This window comes from Aphis gossypii, chromosome 2 (assembly GCF_020184175.1).
Source record: "Aphis gossypii isolate Hap1 chromosome 2, ASM2018417v2, whole genome shotgun sequence".
NCBI classification, from domain to species: domain Eukaryota; kingdom Metazoa; phylum Arthropoda; class Insecta; order Hemiptera; family Aphididae; genus Aphis; species Aphis gossypii.
This window is the reverse complement of record NC_065531.1, coordinates 15437962-15450193: the sequence shown is the minus strand read 5'-3', so window position 1 is coordinate 15450193 and position 12232 is coordinate 15437962. Positions and strand designations below refer to the sequence as shown.

General features: G+C 27.4%; 1 protein-coding gene across 3 annotated transcripts in view; it reads left to right on the top strand.

Annotated features, from left to right (window-relative positions):
• The window catches only part of LOC114128327 (growth factor receptor-bound protein 14-like), an 86501-nt gene that overhangs the window by 16667 nt on the left and 57602 nt on the right, over positions 1 to 12232 (top strand). The window contains exon 1 of one of the 3 annotated variants that reach the window (XM_027992815.2): positions 2475 to 2691. The exons of the other annotated variants lie outside the window; for them this stretch is intronic. The gene's annotated coding sequence lies outside the window, so the exon portion shown is untranslated. Of the gene's footprint in view, positions 1 to 2474; positions 2692 to 12232 lie in introns of those variants that run through there. 3 annotated transcript variants of the gene reach the window in all.

The window sequence follows — 12232 nt, the reverse complement described above, 5'->3', positions numbered from 1 at the left end:
AATGAATACTTTACATTTGAATAAACGGATTTTTAAATTTATATTTTTAAGTTATAAAAAAATAACCTACTCTTACTTCTGAACTAACTTAAGATTATTTTCACCAACTAACTACTAACTAATTATAATTTAGGAATTCGGTAAAGTACAAGAACTAACTTATAATTAGTTTTAATGTTGACGTAACTTAACTATATAGTTGGAAAATGACTAAATTTTGAGTCGAATGACGATTCGTCACATAACTATGACATCTATGACATCTATGTATTCCGTGCGGCGCCAACTCTGCTCAATACATTATATTATTTTAATTTCGTAAATTGCGTTGCCGAAAAATTCGTTGGACCGCAAACGGATTTTATGCGATGCCACGCCTGTGTTTTTTGCACGCGAAATTTCCATTAGCCATCTTCGTCGTACTGTGTAAGTATGGCGCGTGTATTATACTGCCGTCTGTCGCCGCACTCTTGTTGAGAGGGTTTAATCGAGGAAAACGAATAATGATTATCGAACGAATCGATATAGGTACAGGACTACTTGTGGACTGGTGTTCATTTTAGTGAAATCACACGTTTCAAAATAATTTTACGCCGTTAAGATGGCTCGTTTGAAGTATTATAAATGGCTGGCACTCATTAAAATACAAACCACACTTGTTCTTTATGATTGATTTTTTAATAAAAGAACAACGCAATTTTTTTATCGGACGTATTCTTGTAAAATCAGTAGCGGACGTCAATGAATAATAATATAATAATATAATTATCTACGCATGTGTATTGTTGAATACAGAGAGTAATAAAAATTAAATTTCATTCTTCCGTCTGTCGTACACTGCATCGGGATGAGTTATGTTGTAAAGTTTTAACTTGGAAAGAAATAACGATATATTTGGCTCATCATCAATTTCGACAGTATTGGAAGAAATTGTAATTGAATAGTATAATATTATGTTGAGATTCCATATTTGAGAAGTGATTTGGTCAAGTAAAGATTATACTGCAGCTTTTAAATGGATTGTTTTTATTCTAAAAGAATGAATTGTATAGCGATATTCTGAAAACATGTAAGGTTATATATTCCCAAATTGTTTATCAAAACCGAATACTGCTTGATCGTGTTTTTTATAACATAATTGCATAATTAAAGCATTTAAACTCTACAGTAGAACGATTAGTATTAGATTTTTTATCTGACATCAAATCATGTTTAGTGAAATTAACATCATTTTACAAGAACATAGATATATGTTGTGCTAAATCAAATCATTTTAATAATGCATAGTAAAGCTACATTTATAAGAGTAAAATATTTTGCTAAAAAAATGTTAACTTCATTTAGAAACATTTTTAAGTTTAACCTGTGAATCAAGGCCGGCGTGAATTAATATTTCATTAATTAAACTTGAAAAAAAGTACCTAGGTATATAATATTAATATACATACCACGATAAAACATTGGATTCTATGTAGGTACTGCAGGTTCATATTTATAGGGATCGTATGGATTCATGGATTTAGACCTCAAAATTTGAAGTACTTACACGGATCCTTTACCCAACATTGAATCGTTCATTTGACATCTAATGGATGATTGTATTTAAAACATAATTCATAGCAAAATATTCAGATTCAAAAATCACGACATTATTGATTTTCTATCATTTTTTTTTTAAACCATATTGTTTTATACGATGTAAACATTATTGAAAGGTTATAAATACGCGTAATACTTATTTTTACATGATGGTAAAATAAATTACTCATTATTATCTACCTATACCCTTAAAAAAATATGTATAGGTACATATTATGTTTTGTGACTCAATATAGTACGTACGTAGGTACGACATTTAATTTATACGAACATTTATTCGACGAAAAAAACGACAACTGTAGAACGAACAACTGCTGCAAAAGCGTAATAATATAAGGAAAAGGATAACCTAAACCTTTTGCGCCGAAAAACAATAATTAATTATTACACTCTACGCCGCATAATGCGTCTCTATCCGCGTGGACGATTGGATTTCGTCGTAAAATAACGAACAAGAATATTCGATTACACCCGATCGATTTTAATCGTAATTATATTAATATTTTTAGACGTATATAATTGAAGGTAGGTACATACTCGCGGTATTGTAATAGCGCGTAATATAATAAATACATATATGAATAACGGAAGATCGTAGCAGACGTTTGCCTGCAGTAAAGTTAATCGCGAGTTTTGACGTAAGCGCATATATGCACATAAATGCATAATAATAATGTCTGTATAATATGCATGCGAGCGCGATGCACTAGAAAATTCTTAATTAAATAATATTATCATTGTACGCGTATTGTAATATATGTATGCGCGTACCTACCGTGAGACCGGTCACGGGGAGGTAGCCAATCGCGGGTCTTGGCCGTACGGTGAAATAATAATAATTAGTACATATATAATAATGATATGTCGGACCGGCGGCGTTGTACATCGCGGTTGCAGCACCGGCGAACATTACATCATATCAAAGCAGTGATATTCGACGTCTGATCGTTTTCCGCGTGTGGAAGGCCACTGGTCCGATATCCGTCGTCGCAGTACACGATAGACGTTACGCATTTAACGCGATTGATGCACTTATTGTAAATTGTTCAGACGCAACCGCAGCAATATATTCTTCCGTTCGATTATTATACGGTACGTATATTTTAATGCGCAGTAAAATTTATAAAAATAACGTTTGAACTTTGCATATTATTATTAGGTATAACATTATATTTTAATGATATTTATATTTTTAAATCTCGAGCTCGATAACGTGCTGCAGTATATATGACGATGGTCATCGGCGTGTCGTGTTATGTGTTCGACGTTAAAACAACATAATATTATTATTAGGTATTTTATTTTTCTGTCGATGCGCTCATAACAATATAACGTCGTTGACCATAAACCCACTTTGTCTTTTAAATAAAAATACAAATCGTGTTTGTAATATACCTCCTATAATCTTAAATCTATAATGACTTGAATAACGATTTTCACTTTTTTTGGATTAAGTTTATGTTTTATAATATAGTGTTTCGGTATTTTCTTCGCAGAACACTGCTTTTGATAAAATTAAGATTGATTGTTGAAAATGTCGAGTGCGCATTATTATAATAAATTAATCGTCTTATCTAAATTGAATCATCCTCCTGTTTACTTTATTTCATTTGTTGTATACTGCTCGAAGAGAACATTTCCGATTTTATAATGAACTCACTCGTACTCAATGGATGATAAAATACCTATATTATGATTTTTATTATTTTTTTTCCATATTTAGAAATAATGTTTAATACTATGTAATTAATTTTATAAAAAATTTAAATTCGATGTAAAAATATTGACCGAATGCCCGCATGTTTGATCGGCGTCTTTAATAATGTAACTGTGTAAGTATATCTACAACTGCAACAGTGATTTTTGGTTGTTTTATCACTCTTTTTGTTAAACAATTGGTTTAAGCTTTGGGTTTTGATTTTATTTTTAATTTTTAACGATTTTTCGTATACTTGAACACAAACTTTTTCTATATCTATTAATCTATTTTTATTTAAGTGTCATGATTTTACACTATACAACTTTTGGCTGAAATTGAAACCTAACGCTTATTCAGATATGAAACTCGGTCTGTTATTATGAGACGTAGGGACATACGATTTCAGTTTTGATTTGTTATAGAAAATCGTTACCTATATCTAAAAAAAAATTGTCCATTAATATTATGCGTTATATATGAATTTATATGTGCCGACTGATATATTGTTAAGATAAAATTAGTCAAATAACATGAACAGCGAATACTTATATTTATACTTAAAAGTTAGATTTATCAAGATTAATATCTGACACATTTATTTTTATCACAGGCCTACTATAAACCATAATTAACACGAATAACCTACCTATTTTTATTAGAAAAAAAAACGTTTATAAATGTATAGCGTTCCACGTGATATGTGAAATTGCGTAGTTGTATAAATGTACAACTTTACTTTTTGTCTGTACATTATTTATTCATTGGTGGTACTGTAGTTTACGAAACAATCGTGTTTAAGGAGTCATATTATTGTTATATTTTATCAGAATGGAATCTGAAACAAATTATTCGTTATTATTATTAAAAATTGGCATGTGGTGATCATGAAATCTTATATTTGGGGATATAAATAATAATTTATGTTTTCTCACTGTATATTATATACGTGACTAAGTATAGGATATTGTATCGTATATTAGACATGAAAAACACGAATAATTTTTTATTGCGTTTATCGATCATACCACATTTTGATTTCCGATTGTGTATCATGATTCATATACTTTCTTTGTTCGACAATCATCAAAACATGGAATTCGTGCACAAATGTATAAAATAAAACAGAAACTGTATACTTTATATAGGTACGTTTAAAATAATCGCTTATGGCTTATCATATACGTAAATATAATATGTATAGGTATTGGTGTTTATATTATTTTATAAACTATAAAATATATTGTATTTAAAATAAGTAGTAGGTATCAACTTGAGCATTCTCGTTTATTTTGCATTACATTTTTATTTTCGACACTTGATGAAATAAGTAGATATGTAACCTATGTAAATAATAATTATTGTGATCTAGCAGTCTAGCATTGAATAATAATTTTAAATAGGTAATGTAATATATGCAGTAACAGTATACATATAGAGGTAAACATCAATTTAATAAGAAAACGTTTTACATAATCATACATTATATTATTTAACAATATACACCCAAACTTTGTGATTTAGGTAATTCTTGAGAACGTAAAATTATTTTAACAGTTGGAGTTAGATAGACGACTACCACATCACACTAGAATATGGTACACACTTTATAACACACTCGTGATGGAGACATATGTAATTTGATCATAGACGTTTGATAGGTACAGAAACTATATGTCTATATAGGTATACCTTCTATACAGTATTTTTACATAATCTTCTATCTACCATTTTATGCCACGTGCAATGAGTTTACAACTTAACATTTTGAAAAATGTGGTTTTCACGGTCAATTTTGTCACGTTGAAAATGTCTATACGATAATATCGTTACAGCTCTATGGACTTGGGACGTTTCTAAAATATATATATATATATAAGTACTTTGAAGTGATTTCTAACCGTAGATACTATCTTGTCGTTTGTTAGTCTAATGAGAGATAGTGCAAGTTTCAGTAGACGGAGCTAATATAATATATACGGAGGAGTACGTTTTGAATTTTAAAGTATATAATACATACACACACAATAAATCTAAAAACAAATCCTAAATTGTTTCAAGGACTGCTCATTTATAAACTCTTTAGTCTTTCGATCCGACTTCACGAACCGCAATGGAACTGTAGCGTATTATAATATTATATAGTAGGTATATATTATTATAACAAGTATAATATTATATCTGTAGTTTTATCGTACGTGTAACATACTGCACCAGACACAATACGCCTGTAGTGCATAATCTTACACGCTCACAGTCGCTCACGTCATATTCCAAAAAATCCAAAACAATGCAATAATTGAATAATATTATGTATATTGTATACGTTACACATGTACCTACTACTTCTGTGGCGTCTGTGCAATGTGCATGTATGATGTATTTGTGTAAACAATATGTAAGTCATAGTGAGTAATTTTTTGTCGTCAAGTAGGTTTTGGTAGCCATAATTATATAATATCTGCCGCGATTGACATAAAATAATACAATAATAATTTTACATACTTACCATAAAATGTCAGAATTTTGAAAATGTTAAAAAACATATAATATTACACACAATATGTTATTTGGTACCTATTGAATGTTTTTTATATTTATTTAAATCGTTTAGTTTTTACTATATGCACGTACGCGGTAAACGAACGCGTTATAAATAATAATAGAAGATATAGGTAACTGGTATATATAGGTATTAAAAAACAATAATACGCGTCTGTAGGTACTTTATGGTGCGCACAATGCGGTCCGTGCCGACAATATTTACAAATTTTGTACGTGGACTACCTATCTAAAATTAATACCTATCAAAATATTACTTGCGACTGCCAGACAACTCCGATATTCTGATTAAAACAGTTTTTCATCTAAAATATTAAGAGAAAAAATGTCTACAGACGGGTGTAACAAATGGATATCTTTAATTATTTTTCATTGAATTATTGCCTATTAATAACATTGGAGTTGTCCGATTCTGACTTTAAGCGCAACAAAGTTTAAGACAGCACTCCTTTTATTTCAATCCTTATACGAGTATACGATAAAACCTGTTTATACTTAAATAAATTACATTTTTATAGTTCAAGTTTTATATACATAAAACAAAAATATAATGAAAAAAGCGCTACAACTAGACAACATAAAAGTAGTTAAATTAACTTTAGAAATTAAATTACAATAGTCTGAAACACAATAGTATCAAGGTTTTATCTTTATTTTTATTATCATTTATTATCTCATACAGAAATAAACATTTTAATAGATTCTGCATTGAGAATTTCTAACCAACTGTAAATAATTTTTTACCTTTCTTGTAAAATATATGAAAATGAAGCTGCTGTTCAATAGTCGCAGCAGGTTCTATAAAACCCATGATTAAAAAAAAAAAAAATAATTTATTAAAAAATATATCAATAAAAATATTTTACTAAACATCTATAAAACCTAATATATAATTAATTGAAAAACTATTATAACTAAAAATGACACGCGTCGACATTTTAATAGAATATAAAATGCCATAAAATCAAATATATCATGTATTATACTAAAATTACTAAATTTCTATTAAAATATTAGATTAATTTTTCATAGATAAATCGCACCAAACTTCTAATAATTTTCTGGTTAACTATAGTATAGTCCATACTAAATTAGTCAACCGTTGAAAATATCGTTTCTCCGTTAAGTTAGATACATTATATATTATAGGTTTATATTATTGATCAAACGGTTTTATAAATACTGAAAATATAAAAAAAAGTTCATTTTCATTACGCACTTATAAATAATAATATTATTTATAATGGTATTGTCAGTATTGGAATATTTATTTGTACACTATTAATCTTCGAAAAGTAATGTGAACTATGTCCAACTAGAACTTTTTCTATAATTTATTCGAAAAACGCACGAACGAATTTTAAAATAAATTAGTTTTCACTACAGTGTCCTTGTTTTATATATATCCAGTGTAGTAAAACTATTTCATTCGCGGGCGATGATGAGCAAAAACTGGATCCAATCAGCTTGCCTGTCACCTCGGGGTGACATTATTCGCCGCCAAGAGTAATATAGGTTTGTGATGGCCTGACAAACGCTTGTTATAATATAAATATAAATATTGGGAAAAATAGTGTTAGATGAGTACATATAATATTATAATTTAGACATATCGTGCATTTAATGACGTAGTGTTGAGTTTTGATTTTTCAATGTGTATTTTATTTAGAACATTGAATGCTGCTACAAGTATACCTTTATTTATTATCATATACATTTTTTTTTAAATCAAAATTCGAAGTAAATCACGTCGTGTATATTATAGTCTGGATTTGTTTACGGTTTTTGAATAACACGTGCGTTTTGTTGTTACTCAGTTTCCCACAACTTCATAAATGGTTCTATAAGTCTGTATATTACAAACATAATATTAATTATTATAATACATAGTAGGTACTTACTAAAATGGTGAAATATCATATTGATACGCGTTACAGTAAGAATATAATATTAATCACAGGCGATGTGGAATCGAATGACTACTTCACTTCCATTCCTTTAAATTGTAAAAATAGTAGTTTATAGTTTTTTAGCTTTCGTTTTTATTTTATTAAGACATGTATAAGCATCATGCGCGATCAATCCAGTAGTTGGTTTTGGACGAGTCAGTAAATTAATGACATACTATATCATATTATTACAATCTACAGAGAAAAACACTCCTGCAGCTTAAAAACTGCCAGCCAAAAAAAAAATTAAGCATTTGTGACATTTCGAATTTGTGAGATTATTATATTATATGTGCGTACCATTATTTTTTGGCGCCTATCCGATTTTTTATACCGATACAAGTCTTCTATTTTTATAAGCTTCGGCTCGAGCACACGCGGACGAGTATTGCTATGGTCCACGAATATCCATAAGACAGTATTATTATTATTAATATAATTTTTCTTTTTCCATATGTACAAAAAACTTCATCTCCAAACACGTTTGCTCATTCGATGTGTACGCAACATCGCGTTTGAAATATATTTCGTCCTATTTTCAGTTAATCGTACTTGCATATCTCATACCAAAGATTTTGAAAAAATTATTGAGAGAGATTTGTGCGTCAGATACAGTGACTCGGGCTCAAAATCAAAAGATGCTATGTCAAAATGACAACATATTAAATATTGTTCGGGAGAAAAAATTTAAATTCAAACTGCTATAGGTAATATCTTTTTTCACAGTGAATAATTTTTTATTATTGTCAAAAATAAAAATTAACTTATTACTACGTTAAATTCTCTCATATAGGTTTTAAGCTAAACTTAAAAAATACAATAAAGTGGAAAATTGCAGCTAATGACCAAAGTATTCAATTAACGAAACCTGGTTATTCATATATTTTTTTATTTACTAGTTAGAACTTTTTTGTTCGTGATTGAAAGAATATTTTCTAGGAAACTAAACTCGATTAAACAAGAAGGTGACATGACGTGACGTGATATAAAAAAACTTAATAAATTACTATTATTTAAAGAATTTTTTATTTTGTTGATAATTAATGTTTAATAATTAATAATATTGTATCTACTATTTTATATCAGTACTCTGTAATTATTAAGATTAATCGTTTCCACTATTTTTACTAATAATAAAAAAAAATATATATTGTATGGTTGATAAAATGAATTTCAAATAGTAAATATAGTTGGTATAGATCACTTTTAAAGTATTAAATAATAAATATTTAAATTGTGTTGATTTAAAATATTTAAATTTTTAATCGTCCTTTAAATAATGTGTTTAAATTGTTGTTTATAAGTTTGAATTGGATAGCATTGAAATTCAGTCTATATGATAAATATAGACTATATAAATAAGCAGTTAATCAAAAAAATAAGGTTAGCATTTTCTGTCTCGTATCTATGGTATGTAGGTATATTCTATTTATTATATTATTTAGATATCTATCTAAAAAATCCCTCTGGATGTGACATCCTGTATGTCCCATAAAAACAAATAACTTTTAAATTGGTATTTTTATCTTAAAACTCGTGTAATACGAAAAATTGTCTTATATAGGTACTTAATATTATTAATGATATCCTTATTATTATAAGGAACAAAAACTTGAGTTTATTAAAATTCAATATCGTCGGCTACATACGAAAACATTATATTTGAACATTTTGAGTACTATACAAATACAATATAATATGTGTAATGTTTAATTGCATTACATAATACTATAACGGACAATAGGTGTTTAAGAGTTCGAGTGAAGGATATTAATTTTTCTCGTCAATAACACCTATATTATAACTGGTAATACAATCATTATTGATTAATAACTACCCGAGTAGGCGAGTAGCAATTGATGTTCATACGATGATTCATTTACAAGTATCAATTTTCGGTGCGGAACACAGTTATTTGTATAATATGTAATCAAATATCAATAACCGTTGTTGGAAAATAAGATCATATTATTTAAATAACATGCAATAAAATGAACAGTAGTCGAATATTATGATCTTGATGAATCGATTAATTCTCAGCAGATCTGACGATAAAATAATTCTTCACTAAATCAGAAATATTCTTACACAGTCTTAATCAGTGGCGTATCCTACTGAGAGGGGTTAAGCTGGTTAGAGAATTATAACCTCCTCCTTGAAAAAAATAACTGGATACGCCACTGCTTACATTTCAACATAATATAATATACATTTTTACAAGTGCAGTATTAATCTTATTTTGGTAACTTTAAGCATCGCGTATCAGGTCATCCATACTCTACTGAATCTGAATATAATTTCAAAATAACATAATATATTATTGACTCTGATTTGAATGTATTTATTAACTTTTATTTTTATTAAAAATTAGAATGTTATTAATAATTTATGAGAAAAGTTTAATCAATCAAATGTACCTACCTACCTATATAATATTATATATTATAATCATGTTAATCTTTAATCGTTATAATATTTGATATTAATCAACGTCCAGTAAATTTACTTTTTACAATACTACTAATTGAATCTTTATTATAATACAAGAAAATACATAACTTTTGCCCGATAAGATTCTTTTAACAGTTTCTAAGCACGTAGAAAATAAATATAACTAATTATTTAAATCTTCTTACTCAAAAAAAAAAAAAAAGAAATATGAATTTCTATAAGGCTATAACTTATTTAACAATTTAACATGATTGTCAATTGCATTGTCTTTGACATCAGATTAATGAACTGTCAGATGCGTGGTACGAATAATAAATTGAATGAATAAACTCATATATTTTAAATAATATATTTTTATTTATATATATAGGTGTTATCAATGTGGCTTCGTGTTTTGACCATAAATTATAAAATACATAACTCAACCATTGATTAGGAGATACCCATGACTATAAGTCTATAACTATAACCTTAGCAATTTCAAGTTTAATTTATTGATTGATATTATAACATTTTTTTATTAACTATATGAATGTTATTAATTGGCTTGTATTTCCCTGTAGAATTTATATACAAAGTATTTTTATAATTAGGCAAGTGTAACATATACAAATACTTGCATTTTATAGGTAGGTATTGATAGCGCCTACAGTAATTTTCGATTAGTAATTTTTTTTTACAATGTGAAGCATAAATTAAATCATTTTAAATTTTATCTGTATTATAGCCTGTATAGATATATAAAATATGTTATAAATTATAATGTACCTATTTATTTCAGACCATAATACATTCAATCAAACTAAATACGATCCGTAAAAAGTATATCATAAAAGTAATAAATATTTTATTTGGCATAGGTAGTACATAATATGATGTTTAAAATGAAAAAAAAAATTTAATATATATTTTACTAACCCCAATTCTAATTCTGTTCATTTTGATATAGATGAATTTTTTTTTTTTAATTCAGGAAAAATGTTTTTAAACGATAATCTAATAAAAATCATAATATTATATTATTTTATTGCTTTTATAAATACTAGTATGATATTTTGTATCTTTATTGGTGTTTTGTTACGAATATAGGTACCTAGCGGCTAGTACCTATACTTAGGTAACACAATATGTTATATACTTATAACTTATAAGGTAATTTAATACATTTTATTTGACTCACTAATCATAATAATATAATTAATAAATTAAATACAAACACCTGAAATGAAAACTGAAAATTTTTCTACAAAACAAAATTATTTCTTTTGATTTATTTAACTTGATACAAATCTAAAAAAGTTATCTATGTATATTATTTGAACATATTTTTTTAAACGTTTGAATTCATTAAAATTGTATTTATTTTGACTATATCTTCATCGTAGATTTTTTCATAGCATATATGGGCTTATTACAACTGCATGCAATTAGCAATTAGCAATTAGTATGAGTTTATGCAATGATTGAAGTGCATCATTGCAAATCTCAACTATGCCCTAAAATCTCAAGCCGTTTTAATATTAATTAGTGTTTAAAAGAAACCTCTTCTCGTAGGCAAACTGTGATGATACACGACAGCGTAGAGTGAGGTTTAAAAATTAAAATTACTTATTCATTTCCATACAATAATAAACTAGATAAGAAAATGGATGTTTTGATGAGATATAAAAGGTCGTTGTTATTCTGTTGACTGTAGTTTTATAAAATTGTATAATACATACAAAATAGTAATAGCTTTTAAGTTTTAAGTATGGGTTTTTAAACCAACCGTTTGCAAGTATAGTAACTATAATACCGTAAAATACCGTAAGTATAATAAAAATATTAAAAGCATACAATCTGTTCAGAAGGCGTGTTGATTCGAATTTGAATTATATAATTTCCAACATAATATTATCATTACAAGCCCATGCGGCCATGTCCCATATATTTGGTTAAAAATAAAAAATTAAAAAATAACATTAATTAATATTAT